The sequence below is a fragment of the Tamandua tetradactyla genome, chromosome 1 (assembly GCF_023851605.1).
Source record: "Tamandua tetradactyla isolate mTamTet1 chromosome 1, mTamTet1.pri, whole genome shotgun sequence".
Classification (NCBI taxonomy): Eukaryota; Metazoa; Chordata; class Mammalia; order Pilosa; family Myrmecophagidae; genus Tamandua; species Tamandua tetradactyla.
In genome coordinates, this window is record NC_135327.1 from 191,911,277 (window position 1) to 191,929,261 (window position 17,985).

Genomic DNA, 17,985 nt, shown 5'->3' on the forward strand with positions numbered 1-17,985 from the left:
AAACTCAGAACAACTTATTTGCTGCCAACATACAAGGGAAAGACAGTCATAGGACACATATTCCCATTTCCATAGGGAGAAATTGGAAGGAACACAGAGTTCACTGAACCCAAGCAGTTTTGAAAACATGCAGGGCAAACTCCATTAGATTTCAAAGTCTGAGAGCCATTTATCTTCAGGGCTTTAGAAAGCAGCAGTCCCACCCTTTCCAAGGGCCTACATAGCAGCTGCCTTTCTCCAAATGTAACCTTGGGGGACATTGAAGAGACCACCTTTTTTTCTCAGCTCCATCCTCTCCAGGCATCAGGACTGCTCCCAGGCTCTCTGCCATCTCTGGAGCACATGATCAACCCCTCCATGTGGTAGCAGCCACGATTTCCCCAATCCTCAAGGAATGTGCTTCACTCTTTCCAAGGCCTGAAGCTGCACAACTCTTCCACTGCAATGAGGTAGAAGACCCATCCTCTACCTTTGGGACAAACTCACCCTGTCCACATACTTGAATGGGTCTGCTGTCCTTGCCCAAAGCTTCTTGACTTAAGACCCCAGCTTCCGTGGTTCTACCTGTGAAGACATTTTACCTTCACTTTTTCCCTTTTCTGAGTGCCCCCAGTTGAGACTGGCAGCAGTTCTGATTATACACATCCCACAGCATTCTTGTTGTATAATAAGCAAAGATCATGCCCATCAGACAGGAGTTTCCACAAATCCTTCCTGGATAACTCCATCTCCAATCCTGGCTTTTTCTGAAATGGCTGACTTGTTCCACTAGTTCCACATTTGGTTAAATCCTCACATGGGCACTATTCTCTGAGTTCCCTTCCTGGAAGCCCAGAATTTTCCAGAACATCAATTTCTGGTTTCTTTGTACCCAAGAGTTCAGTTATTATCTTATCTCTTTCCTGTCACATTTAGCTATAAGCTGCAAGGAGACACCAGGCTGCACTTTCGCCATTTAATCCGAAAATCTACCTTCCAGCCAAAACGGCTACTCAATTTTGCAAGATTATGTGCCATTTTAAAACAGGGATCACCTCCCTTACAGTTTGCAATAACACACACCTCATGTTTGCCTAGAGCCTCATTAGAGGTATCTTTAGAGTCCAGATTTATACCAACATCTTCAAGGCATCCTAGGCCTTCTCTATCAAATTCTTCATAACTCTTCCAAAATCATCCAATCATCTATTTAAAAATAATATGGTAATGGAAAGTCAACCTCCCTCAGTCCCCCCAACAAACCTGCAACACTAGGGATGTAAGAGAGAAACAGCCACCATTTGGAAGGGCTGCAAGGAAGGTAGAAGCCTTGGGAAGTTCAATTACAGCACAGAGGTAGAAGGAAGACACAGTGGAAGAATTTCAGAGGTTTTCAGGCAGAGGGCTGGGGTAATGGCACAGAAGTACAGAACCAAATTATAGGTATGAAGGTGTGGTAGAGGATCAATGACTTAAACTGGGGACTTTCACTTAAAGTGTTAAACTGTGAAAACAGGATTGCAAAGCAGTCTTCGGCAGTGTCTTGCTCTGCTTGAGTGACAGTGGTCCCAGGAGTTGGATCCCAGCTTGGGATGAAATGAGTGATAAAGATTAAGCCAGTTGCATCCAAAAGGAAAGATCTAAAGGAGTAATTGAATTTTTCAAAGTTTTTTTTTTAACATGAAATATATATACAAAAAAGGAATTAATTTCAAAGCACATTTTAACAAGTAATTATAGAACAAATGTCAAAGTATGATATGGGTTACAGTTCCATAATTTCAGGTATTTCCTTCTAACTGTTCCAAGACACTGGAGATTAGAATGAAATTTCAATATAATGGTTGAAAGGCGGGACAAGATGGTGGCATAGTGAGGTGTGGAATTTAGCTCATCCTCCAGAGCAGCTAGTAAGTAGCCAGGAATGGTACAGAACAACTGCTGGGGGAACATCAGTGACCAAACACACAGCATACATCAGTCTGGACCAGGTGGAATGGCTGAGATCCCATACATAACTGTACGTCCCCCAAGCCATGGAGGACAACATCTCTGCCCCATGGCCATGGCAGCCTGGTTCCCCAAGGGTAAAGGAATCAAACTTTACTAGCAGTGAGGGCTTAGCTCAACCAAGTTCCAATTGTGGAATTAATTTAAAAATTCTGAATGCTGAAAACAGGCCCCTAGTACAGATAAACCTGGAATAAGCAGTGAAGGAATGAGAAGTTTTTGTCCTGGGAGAGAGAGAGAGGGGCTGATGACAAAAAGAAAGAAAGAAAAACAAAACAAACCAGCAAACAAAAAAACACAGGCTTTTGAGTTGGACAGCACAAAATACTGGAAAAGGGCTGGACTCCAAGAAAAGGGGGCATATAGAGCCTAAAGATACATAGAGCCGCATACCAACTCAAGCTCTCAATTGGCAAACCTGAGGAGGGAGTAGAGCTCCAGCTCTGAAAAGGTTCTTTTGCTTTTTTTTTTAACTTCTTAAACAGCCCATTAGTTGGAACAGGAACACTCTCAGGCTCCACACTGCCCCAGGCAAGGACAGAACTAAGGCACATCTGAGAGTCAAAGTAACTAGTAAATGGGGTTAATTCTATTTATCTTCCCCTAGAAAAAGGGGTCCAGGTCCAGCTCAGGTGGAATCCCTCCTTCAAGGAATTCAGGCCCCAGGGGCTGGAAAACAGAAACAATCAAAGCCCACCTGCTGCCTCAGCTCTGTCTCAATCACACCCCTGGCAGGGAGAATCTGCTGAAATAAAATTTACCACAACACTTTAAGCTGGTGGGAAGCTGCAGGCAGACAAGTACCACAAGCTTGATGGGACAGGAAAAGCAAAGAGTTCAGAGGCTTCACAGGAAAGTCCAACAACCTGCTGGGTCTCCCCTTCAGGGAGAACTGATGCTGGCTACTCTCTCCTCAGACATGGGCCTGCCTGGCTTGGAAAAATCTGACTGGGGTCTATAATACTGGAAGAGATCCTCAAAAAAAAAAAAATGGCAAGAAACAGAAAACGAAGAATGAAAAATTCTGATCAGTTAAACAGAACCTATACTAGAGATTTAGAATAAACTGAACTGAATGTCAAAGACCAGATAGAGAACAAAGCCACTCAGCAAGAAAACCCTAGGTAAAAGAGTGAAAATAACCTCCAGAATAAACTACTTAAGGAAATCAAATGCTTAGATGCCTGCAAAAAATAGCAAGTCATACTAGGAAAATTGAAGATAGGGTCCAGTCAAAGGAACAAACCAATACTTCAAATGAGATATAGGAGTTGAATGTCAAACAGACATACAAAATCTCATCAAAAATAAAATCAGTGAGTTAAAGGGGGATATAAAGAAGACATTGAGTGAACACAAAGAAGAGCTCAAAAGTTTGATAAAAAAAAAATCACAAAACTTACAGGAATGAAAGGCACAAATGAAGAGATGGAAAAAAAAACAATGGAACCCTACATCAATAGACTAAAAGAGGCAGAAGGAAGGATTAGTGAACTAGAGGACTGAACATCTGAAATCTGATACACAAAAGAAAATATAGGGAAATGAATGGAAAAATATGGCAGGGTCTGAGGGAATTGAATGACAACATGAAGTGCATGAATGTACACATGAGGTGCATAAATATACATGTTGTGGGTATCCCAGAAGGAGGAGAGAAGGGAAAAGGAAGAGAAAGACTAATGGAGGAAATAATCACTGAAAATTTCCCATGTCTTATGAAAGACATAAAATTACAGATCCAAGAAGTGCAGTGCACCTCAAACAAAATAGATCCAAATGGACATTCTCCAAGATACTTACTAATCGGACTGTTTGATGCCAAAGGCAAACAGAGAATTTTGAAAGGAGTAAGAAAATGGCAACACATTACATACCAAGGAAACACAATAAGACTGTGTGTGGTTTCTCAGCTGAAACCATGAAGGCAAGAAGGCAGTGGTATGATATACTTGGGATTCTAAAAGAAAAAAAACTGCCAATCAGGAATTCTATACCCAGCAAAACTATCCTTCAAAAATAAAGAGTAGATTAAAATATTTACAGACAATCAATGGGAGAATTTGTGGCTAAGAGACTGGCTCTACCACACTATAGGTAGATTGGAAAAGGCAGGAGAGAGGTCTGGAGAAGAGTGTAGAAATGAAGACTATCAGTAAAGGTAAAAAAGAGAAAACAATAGATATGACATAAAAAATTCAAAAGACAAATGGTAGAGAAAAGCACTGCCTTTACAATAATAACATTAAATGTTAATGGATTAAATTCTCCATTCAAACGATATAGATTTAAAAACAGAATGGATTTAAAAGCAGGACCCATCTATATACTGTCTAAGGACACTCACCCAAGATCCAAAGACAAAAATAGGTTGAAAGAGAAAGGTTGGGAAAAGATACTTCATTCAAACAACAACCAGAAAAGAGCAGACATAGCTATTCTAAATTCTGACAAAATAGACTTCAAGTATAAAACAATTAAAAGAGACGAAGGACACTATGTATTAATAAAAGGAACAATTTAGCAAGAAAACATGACAATCATAAATATTTATGCACCAAGCCAGAGTGCTCCAATGAGGCAAACACTGACAACACCAAAGGAAGAAGTAGATACCTCTACCATAATAGCTGAAGACTACAATTCCATGGTGTCATCAATGGATAGAACATTTAGACAGAGGATCAATAAGGAAACAGAGAATTTGAATAATATGATAAATGAAAAAGACTAACAGATATTTACAGAACATTACTGCACAACAGCAAGATAAACATCTTTCTCAAATGTGTATGGATCATTATCAGTGACAGACCATACACTGAGTCACAAAGCAAGTCTCATTAAATTTTAAAATATTGAATACAACACACTTTCTTGGATCATAACAGAGTGATGTTGGAAGTCAATAACAGTCAGAGAGACAGAAAATTTACAAATATATGGAGGCTAAACAACACACTCTTAAGCAACCAGTGGGTCAAGGAAGAAATTATAAGAGAAATCAGTAAATATCTCAAGGCAAATGAAAATGAAAACACAATATGTCAAATTTGGAGGATGCAGCAAGGCAATGCTGAGAGGGAAATTTACTGCCTAAATTAAAAAAGAAGAAAGAGTAAAAATCAAGACATTAACAGTTCATTTGGAAAAATTAGAGAAAGAAAAGCAAATTAAACCCATAACAAACAAAAGGAAATAAATTATGAAGATCAGAGCAGAAATAATGAAATTGAGAATATGAGAACAATCAAGAAAATCAACAAAACCAGAAGTTGTTTCTTTGATAAAATCCATAAAACCTATGGACACTTATGATCCTTGATAAGGCAGTCAAGCCAACCCACCTGGAACAGAGCAACTGCTTCAATAAATGGTGTTTGGAGAACTGGATATTCATATGCAAAAGAATGAAAGAGGATCCATATCTCATACCGATACAAAATTAACTCAAAATGGATCAAAGACCTAAACAGAGTTAAGACCATAAAACTGTTAGAAGAAAATGTAGGGAAATGTCTTATATATCTTGTAATAGGAGGTGGTTTCCTTGGCCTTACACCCAAAGCATGAGCACTGAAGAAAGAAATAGATAAATGGGAACCCCCCAAAATCAAACACTTTTGTGCATCAAAGAACTTTGTCAGGAAAGCAAAATGGCAGCCTATGCAATGGGAGACAGTATTTGGGAACCACACATCGGGTAACAGGTTAGTATTCAGAATATGTAAAGAGATTCTTCGAATCAACAATAAAAAAGACAAGTAACCCAATTAAAAAATGGGTGAAAGACACAAACAGACATGTTTCAGAAGAGGGAATACAAATGACTAAAAGGCACATGAAAAGATGCTCAACTTCACTGGCTATTAGGGAAATGCAAATCAAAACCACAATGAGGTATCATCTTCCATCCATTGGAATGGACATTATCAAAAAAACAGAAAATGACAAGTGCTGGAGAGGATGTGAAGAAAGAGGCACACTTATGCACTGTTAGTGGGAATGTAAAATGGTACAATCACTCTGGAAGGCAGTTTGGGAGATCTTCAAGAAGCTGAGTATAGATTTGCCATATGATCCAGCAATCCCATTGCTAGGTACATATTCAGAGAAACTGAAGGCAAGGACACATATGGACAGTTTCACGCCAATGTCTATAGCAGCATTATTTATAATTGCCAAGAGTTGGAAACAGCCCAAATGTCCATCTATGGACTATTGGCTAAAAATGCTGTGGCACATACATACAATGGAGTACTACACAACTGTAAGACAGAATAAACTCATGAAGTATTTAACAAATGGATAAACCAAGAGGATATTATCCTGAGTGAATTTAACCAAAAAAAAAAAAAAAAAAAAAGGACAAATACTGTATGGTCTCACTAATATGAACTAATATTAGTGAGTGAATTTGGAGAGTTAAAATTAAGAATACAGTTTTTCAGGAGATAGAATGAGGTCGAGATTGGGCATTTGGTGCTGAAAGAATACAGATTGTGCAATAGGACTGTTCTAGTTTGCTAGCTGCTAGAATGCAATGTACCAGAAATGGAATGACTTTTTAAAAGGGGAATTTGATAAGTTGCAAGTTTATGGTTCTAAGGCCGAGAAAATGTCCCAATTAAAACAAGTCTACAGGAATGTCCAATCAAAGGCATCTAAGGAAAGATACCTTGGTTCAAGAAGGCTGATGAAGTTCAAGGTTTCTCTCTTAAGTGAGAAGGCACATTGCAAACAGAGTCAGGATTTCTCTCTCAGCTGAAAGGGCACATGGTGAAGCTGGTGTCATCTGCTAGCTTTCTCTCCTGGCTTCCTGTTTCATGAAGCTCCTCAGGAGGCGTTTTCCTTCTTCATCTCCAAAGGCTATTGGCTGGTGGACTCTCTGCTCTCTCATAGCCATATCATTCTGCTCTCTCAGAATCTCTTGGCTTTCTCCCTTGTGTTCTCTTTTATAGGATTCCAGTAAACTAATCAAGACCCAACCAAATGGGTGGAGACACATCTCCACCAAATTCAACTTAACCACTCTTGAGTCACATCTCCAGGAATATGATCTAATTACAGTTTCAAACATGCAGTACTGAATAGGGATTAGAATAAATGGCTGCCTTTACAAAATAGGATTAGGACTAAAACATGACTTTTCTAAGGTATATACATCCTTTCAAACCAGCACAAAGACTGATGGTAAAAATTCAGAAATGGATAACACAATTTTGCCTGATGGTAGCACAATAATATAAGTACACTGAATGAAGCTGAATGTGAGTATGGTTGAGGGAGAAGGGCTGGGGGCAAGTATGAAACCAGAAGGAAAGGTAGAGGATAAAGACTGAGATGATATAATTTAGGAATGCCTAGAGTGGACAATGATGGTGATTAAATGTACAAATATAAAAAAATTTTTACATGAAAGAGAACAAATGAATGTCAACATCGCAAGGGGTTGAAAATGGATGGTATACTGGAAAAGGTACAGCCAATATAAGCTAGGGTCTAAAGTCAACAGTAACACTGTAATATACTTCCACTAAATGTAGCAAAGGTTTTATGCCAAAACTAAATGTCAAAAGTGGGAGTGTGGTGGAGGAGTATGGATTCCATGTGAAAGAAAAAGAAATATCTTCAGATAGATTATGGTGGTGAAGACATGTCTATACACTTAGGTTGGATAGTATGATGTGCAATAAAATTGTTTAAAAAATGAAGACAGAGAAATAAGTGTTAGAGAAAATGTGAAGAAAGAGATATAACTGTTCACTGTTGGTAAGGAATCTGAGAGGTGCAGCCACTCTGGAGAGTAGTAGCATTGTTCCACAGGTAGCTAGGGGTGGGGATATCATATGATCTTGCAACCCCATTGCTGGGTATTTACCTGGAGGAACTGAGAGTGGGGACATGAATGAACATTTGCATACTGGTGGTCTAAGGATACAACAACTGAGGAATGGAAGGGGAAACTGTGGTGTTTACATACACTGGACTACTGGGTGGCTTCTAGAAGGAATGAGGTTGTGAGGCATGCAATTAAGTAAATAAACCTTAAGGACAGTATGTTAAATAAAATGTCAGAAAGACAAATATCATCATGCCTCACTCATATGGATTAACTATAATATACAATCTCCAAGAATTGAACTTGTGAGCAAGGGTTAGCAGATCGAGGCCTAATGTAAAAGGTCCTGGATTGTAAGCTCTTACAGCAGTCCTATATATTTAATAGTTGTGACAGATATTTCTAAATTCTGAGAAACTGAGCTATTCGTTTATAACCCAGTCATTCCTTGAAACTTCAGGTATCTATGTCATACCTGAGACTCAGAGTTAGAGCTCTGAAGCTATAAAAGTCAGCATTACCCCATTCAGCAATGGTTATAAAGCTGAAAAAGTGAGCAGATATCTAGAGATATGAATGCAGCTGGTCTGGATAGGACTAAGGTAAATCAGAGTACTGGGTAAAGAATGATGTGGCCTATATTTTCAAACTTCAACCTCTATGTGAGACCAAAGATAGAGATGTTTATTTGGTACAAAATTTATATTTTGGATAGCACATTAATTATTGATTAGGTGAGTTTACTTGAACCATAGTTACAAGGAGTCCTGAATAGGGTGTGAGATCTTGTTGGTTTGTTCAGGTTAGAGTGATGCCTAGAAATATCTCAGAGTAATTTGAGCAGAGAATAAAAAAGAATTTTTTAAAGTCCCCTTGGGGGACTAGAAAGAAGGAGGAAATATTCAACTTCCCTATCTGAGGAATTCCTGATATTCTCACAAGCAGTAGGGATAACCAATTCAATAGGCTGACCCTTCAATCTTGGGGCTAGCCCCTCCAGTTTATTCCTGAAAAGGAGTGGCTAAGCCGACTGACACTTAAGCCAAAGAGTCACCCCCAGAGAGCTTCTTTTGTTGCTCAGATGTTGCCTCTCTAAGCCAATTTGGCAGGTGAACTCACTGCCCTTCCCCTTATGAGGGCCATGACTCCTAGGGATATAAAACTCCCTGGAAATGTGGAACCTGACTCCCAGGTGAGACAAGACTTGGCATCATGGGATGAGAAAGATTTCTTGACCAAAAGAGAGAAATGAGACAAAATAAAGTCTCAGATTTCAAAGAGAGTTGGGAAGTTATCCTGGAGGTTATTCTTACGCATTATATAGAGAACCCTTTTTAGTTTATGGTGTATTGGAGTGGCTACAGGGAGGTACCTGAAACTGTGGAACTGTGTTCCAGCAGCATCGATTCTTGAAGAAGACTATATAACGATATATATTATGAAAGCCTTTTGTCTAATGTTCCTTTTATATCCATGGTGTGGGCAGATGAGTAAAAATTTTAAAGTAAGGATTAAAAAAAATAAATAATGGGGGAGATAAAGGATAAAACTTGGGTAAACTGAAATACTGTGGGTTAATGAGAGGAAGGGGTAAAGGGTTTGGGATATATGAGTTCTTTTTTTTCTTTTTATTTCTTTTTCTGGAGTGATGCAAATGTTCTAAAAGTGATCATGGTAAAGAATACACAAACATGATGATATTGTGAGCCATTGATTTGTATAATATGGTTGAACTCTACATATATGGATGGTTCTCAATAAAAAAATATTTTTAAAGTAATGATTCAATAGCCATGGTCATTTATTAAATCCTATCTTCTCTACTGAATTCCTCCTTCTCATTTGATCCATCTCCCAATCTTTATAGATATTTGGGTAATGACCATTCTAACTTCTTCATATTGAATAGGGTTGTCATTATGAGATAGGGAGATGCAACTGGTTGATGCTCTTGGAGAGACTGGTAAATCTGGGTTTCCTGGTTTATCCAGCCTAGGAACCATCTGGAGGTTATAGGTTTATGAAAATAAACTTAGTGAGTGAAACTTTTACAGAGTCTCAGAGAGAGCCCTGGGTATTCTTCAGGAATATGTTAGTTTGGGGCTTGCCATATGATGGTGCCAATTAGCAATATCTTACTGAAGCTTGCATAAGAGTAACCTCCAGAATAGCCTCTTGACTGCACTTGAACTCTCTTAGCCACTGATACCTTATTTCATTACATTTCTTTTTCCCCTTTTGGTAAGGTAGGCATTGTTGAGCCCACAATGCCAGTGCCAGGCTCATTCCTAGAAGTCATATCCCATGTTGGCAGAGAGAACTACACCCCTGGACATCACATCCCACATAGTCGGGAGGGTGATGATTTTACTTGCAGAGTTGGGCTTAGAGAGAGAGAGAGAGGTCACATCTGAGCAACAAAAGAGGTTCTCTGGAAGTAGCTCTTATGTATAATTATAGGTAGGCTTAGTAGCTTCTCTGTTACAGAAATAATTTTCCTAAGAGCAAGCCTCAAGGTCTGGAATCTATCCAGGTATTACATTTACACTATGCAAAATTGCAAGACTTCATTCCCAATTCCAAGCTCCATGTGTTTAGGTTGTTAAACTGAACTAGCCAGACAGGTTAAGTCTGATTATGTGCTACAGAAAATTTAGGTTTTGGAATAAATAAACCTCCCTTCCTTTGGTCTCATTTAGTAAGTGAAGTTCTAAAATACAGGCAATATTATCCTTCACCCTGTATTCTGATTTACCTTACTCTTTAACTTCTTTTACCTGATTTCCCTGATCTCTTTAGCTTCTTTATCGGTTGCTGTATGTAGAAATGCTGACTTTAGCTGCAGAACTCCAACTCTGAGTTGTCATACAGGTATCCAAAGTTCCAGGAAAATATCAGGTTATACACATATAGCACAGCATCTCAGAATTTAGAAATAACACTTAAAGATCAGGAATAGATGTGACTACTATAAGATCTTACAACTTAGGCCCCATTTTTCTTGTAAGTATTTAGTAAAAGAGACTATACAATATTTATCCTTTTGTTTCTGGTTTATTTTACTCAACATAAAGTCCTCATGATTCAATCACCTCACTGATGCTTCCAGACTTCATTCCTTTCTGTAACTGCACAATATTCCATCATAGGTACACACCACAGTTAGATTCATAGTTCAGCTACCTCCATCCATTGGACATCATGAATAATGTTGCCATAAACATCAGTGTTCAAATGTCCATTCAAGTCCCTGCTTTCAGTTCTTTCAAGTATATTCCCAGTAATGGGATTGCCTTTTCATATGGTGACCCTTGACTACCCTCCCAAGGGCCTGCCCCTTTCTGCTACTCTACTAACGTTGACTAGTTTTATCTCTCTCTCCCCATTTTCTCTAGCACTTGAATCTTTCTGTTTGTTTATTTTGAATCTGCAGATTATGTTGGGATACACTCAATAGCATATATTCTATCCAAAATAATCACTGTTTCACAGTATCCTCACCTAGTTTTATAATCATCATCACTCTCCATTTTAGACAATTTTCACTGCTCCAGAGAGAAAAATAGGAGCTAGACATATCCATACCAAAGAGAAATTCCAGAACTCCCCTTAACTCTTGTCTTCTGCCCCCAATTATTTACCTGTGATTTTGTTGTGGTATTAGTAATTTATTCCTTTTTAATATAGACCATAGCATGCAATAAATAATTTTTCCCATATACCCCTCTATTATTAACTCTTTGTACAAGTGTCATATATTGGAAGTAGTTTATGCAAAAACTTATTTATATTTGTAGTCTAATCAGTGAGATGCATGGCTCTAAACAACCCCTTTCAATCATATTCATCTTCAATACAGCACTATTCTTATAAAACCACTAATGAACTACCATTACCTCTATTGATTCCCATACTTTCAAGTTTAACCTCATTAACTAGTTTTCTAGTTTGCTAGCTGCTGGAATGCAATATACCAGAACCAGAATGGCTTTTAAAAAAGGGAATTTAATAAGTTGCTAGTTTACAGTTCTAAGGCCGAGAAAATGTCCCAATTAAAAGAAGTCTATAGAAATGTCCAATCTAAGGCATCCAGGGAAACACATCTTGGTTCAAGAGGGCCAATAAAGTTCAGAGTTTCTCTCTCAAGTGGAAAGGCACATAGCAAACACAATCAGAGTTTCTCTGTCATCTGAGAAGGCACATGGTGAACACTGTCAAGGTTCCTCTCTTATCTGGAAGGGCACATGGCAAACATGGCATTATCTGCTAGCTTCTTCTCTTGGTTTCCCTGTTTCATGAAGCATCCTGGGAGGCATTTTCCTTCATCTCCAAAGCACTGGCTGATGGACTCTCTGCTTCATGGTGCTGCAGCATTCTCTGCTCTCTCCAAATCTCCACCATTCTCCAAAATGTTTCCTCTTTTATAGGACTCCAGAAACTTATCAAGACCCACCCAAATGGGTGAAGATGTGTTGTCACTTAAGCCAGCTTAACAACCACTTTTGACTAAATCACATCATCCAGGGAGATGATCTGATTGCAGTTTCAAACATACAGTATTGAATAGGGAAAGGGATTTTGATTAAAACATGGCTTTTCTAGGGGACATACATCCTTTCAAACCAGCACAACTAGTTTCAGACAGTTTAAAAATATTTATGCACATACAGCTTTCATGAAAATGGGGGGGAGGGGTGAAGTGAAACAATGTCAAATCCAAACACTAATTCTGTGAAAAGAAATTCCAAATAGTCATCTTTAAGACAAGTGGCTAACATGATCAATTAATGGTTTGAATTTGCCATTATTTTAGTTGTTTCAGCATTGTGTAGGTATAGCCTAGAAAACATTAACAAGAAGATGCAATACTTACCTATTTGAATTAACTATAAGAAATGGGGGTATGAGATTGTAACTTTTGAAGGTGCTTGGAAAACAGTCTCATAAAATAGCAGACTTTTCACATTTACAAAAAGGTACTGCTGAGAAAGCTAGTTGTTAACATCCCATTAGTAAGGCTTTTTTCATTTTATAATAAGTAATTAGCCAACCACATTAGGCAATAATGAAAGCTAGTAATCACTTTTTTTTATTAGAGAAATTAGACCAAACTCATTTCAAAACAACACTTAATGCATATGTTGTAATGAATATGCAAAAGGTATAAGTTGCTTATGCGGAAAGCCTGTACTTCTCCAACCAAAAATAATGACAAACAGTGGACTGAAAAGCACAGTTACTTTTCTCAGCTTATGGAAGTAATTCTGTTGTATTCCTGGAGGATTGAGTTTACATTATAAGGGGGACTGAATATTCTATGTTTTGGGGTAGTATTTTTTTTAACAGAATGCATTTCATTTTCATAATACTTTGCCAACAGGAATAACAGTAGAAATTATTGTCTCTACAGTTACATGTGCTGTATCTTGGGTAATTTAAATGGTCATTGCATATTTAAGAAACACAACTAAATGTAAGATTGCAAACATCTCCTTAAGTATAGATTCCTTTCAGCTGTGCAATGTGCGAATCCCAAACTGTCCTAGTTAATTTCTGCTTTCATCTCTGATCTCAAAAAAAAAGAGGCAAACTTTTTGTAGGAAATAAAGTGTGTGACTTCACCTGCTGTAAAATTAGATAAATATGGCCCTTGCCATCCTTGGGATGGTGGGATGGTGGCAGAAGGGAAGTGGATGTTAGTGCTTATCACCTATTTTCCAGATAAGCTAACAAATGCTCAGGTACCTTGACTAAGGTCACACACCCAGCAAATGCTCCAATCAGGATTTTTGCTTTTTACTATTAAAAGAGGCACAACATGAAGCTCTTCATTCTGCATTGCACCTTAGATGATCTCTTCATTCCCAAGGCTTTAAATACCATCTATATGCTAATGACTTCCAATTTTCTATCTCTTACACCACCCTCTCCCTTGATCTCCAGACTCATATATGCAACTTATTCCTTAGATCTCCCTCCATATGTCTAATGGGTATCTCAATATTGACATATTCTATCTTATCTCTCCCAGCATCACCATCTCAGTTAAAGAAACTGCCTTGAACCCATTTGCTGATATAAAAATCCTAGAAGCCTCTTCCCTAGTCCTCACCACCACATCTCATTTGATAGAATGTCTTTAAAAGCTAGAAATTAATCCTGTCATTCCCAACTTTAAGGTAGACCCTAAAACTAACAATTCCTCATCATACTTCAACCCATTGTCACCTCTCACTTTAACTGCTACAATCACCTTTTGGTTGGTCTCTCCATATCCTGGCTGGGCTTCCGACAGACTATATGGCAGAGTTAACCTTCTAAAATACTCTCCTGTACAAACTCCTCTGGTGGCTTCCTGTGCCAGTTTGAAACTATTACATACCTCAGAAAAGCCATGCCCCAATCTTGTGGGAACAGCTGTTTCTTTTAATCCTGAATCAATACTGTAGGTTAGAAACTTTTGATTAGATGGAGATGTGACTCTGCCCATTCAGGGTGAGTTTTGATTAGTTTACTAGAGTACTTTAAAAGGCAGAACATTTTGAGAAACCTCAGATGCAGATGCTTGGAGAACAGTTGCTTCAGAGCTGACAGAGACATGCATCTTTGGAGATACTTGGAGTGCTGACAGAGAGAACAGATGCCTAGACATGGGCAGAGCATAGCAGATATTGCCATGTGCCTTCCCATGAGATGCTAAGCAAGCCAGAGCCCAGAGTTGTGTCCCACAGGAGCTAAGTGAAGTCCCATAGATGCTTAAAGAGGGAAACCACTGGCATCGGAAGCTGGAAGCAATGGAGCCCAAAACGAGGACCAGCAGACACCAGCCATGTGCCTTCCCAGCTGACAAAGGTGTTCCAAACAGCATCTTTTCTTGAGAGAAGATAACCTCCTGTTGGTGTCTTAATTTGGACATTTTCATGGCCTTGGAATTGTAACTTGTAATAAATTCCCTTTATAAAAGCCATTCCATTTCTGGTATATTGCATTCTGGCAGCTTTAATAAACTAACCCATTACACTTAGCAAGAAATCCTGTTTCCTCATGGTTCTGCATAGCCCTATATGATCCAGCTCTGTCCTCTCTGCCTGTGGCTTACAGCCTTCTGATTTGCACACTGTGGCCTAGCTGCACCTGTGAAGCTCCCTGTATCTTAGAAGCCCTTTTATTTGCCCTTCCCTCTGCCTGAATGCCCTTCCCCTAAGTCTTCAATTACCACATTCTGTTCATTATTCATCTTCCTGTCTAAGTGCCACCTGCTCAGACAAGCCTTCTTTAACCTCCCGTATCTGAAACAACTCACTGTCCACTGTCGTCCCCTATCACCTTGCGTTCTTTCCTTCAACTCACATATCCAAGCCATTAAAGCTCACTGCTGAATCCTTAACAACTGAACAAAGCAGAGCCCAGTAAATATTTGTTGAATGAAGAAACAGGAAATACTTGTATCTCTGCTATGAACAGTTCTGTAAAAGTTTTTAAGTGACCATTTGTTTTTATTTCTCTTGGGTATGTACCCAGGAGTAAAATCATTGTGTTCAATGGTAACTCTATGTGTAACCTTTTGAGGAATGGCCAGATATTTTTCCAAACCAGCTGCACCATTATACATTATCATAGCAGTGTATGAGAGCCAATTTCTCTCCATTCTCACTAACACCATTATTTTCTGTTTTGTGTTTTTTTTTTTTATTTGTAACCATCTGAGGAGGTATGAAATGATATCTTATGGTGATTTTGGTGTACTTTTCCCTGATGGCTGATGATATTAAACATCTTTTCAGGTATTTATTGGCCATTATTATGTCTTTTTGTTGTTGTTGTTGAAAAATGTTATTCAGACGCTTTGCCTATGTTTTAATTGGGTTATTTGTCTTTTCATTGTTGACATGTAAAAGTTTTTCATATATCTTAGATACAAATCCCTTGTCATATATATGATTTGGAAAAATTCTCCATTTCTATGGATTGATTTTTTAAAAATATCTTTATTGACAAAACAGAACAACATACAAACACGAATGTTCTTAACATATGAACATTCCATACTTGGTGCACAATCAATGGCTCACAATATCATCATGTAGTGTATATTCATCACCACGATCATTTCTTAGAACATTATCATCACTCCAGAAAAAGAAATAAAAAAAATTTTTAAAAAACTCATGCATTCCATACCCCTTACCCCTCCCTCTCGTTGACCACTTGTATTTCCATCTACCCAATATATTTTAACTTTGTTTCCCCTATATTTTTTCCTATATCCCTTACCATTCCCTTTCATTGAGCACTAGTATTTCAGTCTACTCAATTTATTTTAACATTTGTTCCCCCTATTATTATTTATTCTTAACCCATATTTTTTACTCATCTGTCCACACCATAGATAAAAGGAGTATCAGACACAGGTTTTCACAATCACACAGCCACATTGCAAAAACTGTATCATTATACAATCATCTTCAAGAAACATGGCTACTGCAGCACTGTGCTATAGTTTCAGGCACTTCTCTCTAGCCACTCTAATACACCTTAAACTAAAAAGGGGATATCTATATAATGCATAAGAATAACCTCCAGGATAACCTCTCAACTCTGTTTTAAATCTTTCAGCCACTGACACTTTATTTTGTCTCATTTCTCTCTTCCCTCTTTCAGTTGAGAAGGTTTTCTCAATCCCTTGATGCTGAGTCCCAGGTCATTCTAGGATTTCTGTCCCATGTTGCCAGGGAGGCTTACACCCCTGGAGTCATGTTCCATGTAGAGAGGGGAACGGCAGTGAGTTTGCTTGCCATCTTGGCTAAGAGAGAGTGAGTTGTGGACTGACTTTTAATACTTTTAATGGTGTCTTTAAAATCATAAAAGCTTTTAATTTTGAGATGCCCAATTTATTCATTTTTAAATGTTCTTGCTTGTGCTTTAAGTGTCATATCTAAGAAACTATCACATAATCCAAATTTATGAAAATTTATGCCTGTTTTCTTCAAATATTTTAATATTTTTTGCTGTTACATTTATGCATTTAGTCTATTTATTTAGTTAATTTTGAATATGGAGTGAGGTAGGGGGTCAAAATTATTAGTATTTTTTTTGCATATGAATAACCAAGTTGCCCTAGCACCAATTGTTGAAATGATTATTGTTTTCCCCATTGAATTATCTTGACACACTTGTTGAAAATCAATTAGCCACAGGTATGTGGGTATATTTCTGGAATTTCAATTGTTTCATGAGCAATATGTCTGTCTTCATGCCAGTATCACACCATCTTGATTACCATAGCTTTGTAGTAAGTTTTAAAATTGTAACGTGTAAGTCCTTGCAACTTTGTTCTTCCTTTTCATGATTGTTTTCTCTGTATCCCTTGAATTCCCAGATAAAAGTTAGGATATACTTGTTAATTTCTACAAAGAAGCCACATAGAATTTTGCTAGGGATGTACAGATCAATTTGGGCCATTTCGGCATTTTACATACTACCATATTAAGTAATCCAATTCATGAATATGGAATGGATTTCCATTTAGTTTTAGGACTTCTTTGATTCTTTCAACAATATCTTATAGTTTTCTGACTTGCAGTTTTGCAATTCTTTTTTATATTTTTTCCTAAATATTTTAGTTTTTCTCAGACTATTGTAAAGAAAATTGTTTTCTTAATTAAATTTTTGCATTGTTCATTAAAAGATTTTAAGAAAGCAGCTGATACTTGTACATTGAACTTGTATCCTGCAGCCTTGGTGAACTCATTTAAAACTAGTTCAAATAGTTTTCTTAATAGAGTCCATAGGATTTTCTTTATAAAAGGTCATGTTATCTTTATACAAAATAGTTGTACTTCTTCTTTTCCAATCTGAGTCTATACCTTTAATTTTCTTGCTTAATTGCCCTGCTAGAAGGTCTGGTACAATGTTGAATAGTAGTGGAGATGAGAGAAGGTAATCTTGACTTGTTCCAGAAATTAGGGGAAAATCATCCAGTTTTAACCATTAGGTATCAAGTAAGCTGTAGGTTGGTCATAGATAATCATCAGGTTGAGAGAGTCCCTTTCTATTCCTAATTTGTTGAATGTTTTATTTACCATAAAAGGGTCTTGACTTTACCAAATAGTTTTTTTTGCCTCTATTGAGATGATCAAATTGTTTTTTTTCCT

General features: G+C 37.8%; 1 protein-coding gene across 1 annotated transcript in view; it reads left to right on the top strand.

The window, feature by feature from the left end:
• CNTNAP2 (contactin associated protein 2) overlaps positions 1–17,985 on the top strand; it is a 1,376,829-nt gene that overhangs the window by 775,264 nt on the left and 583,580 nt on the right. The window lies entirely within an intron of this gene.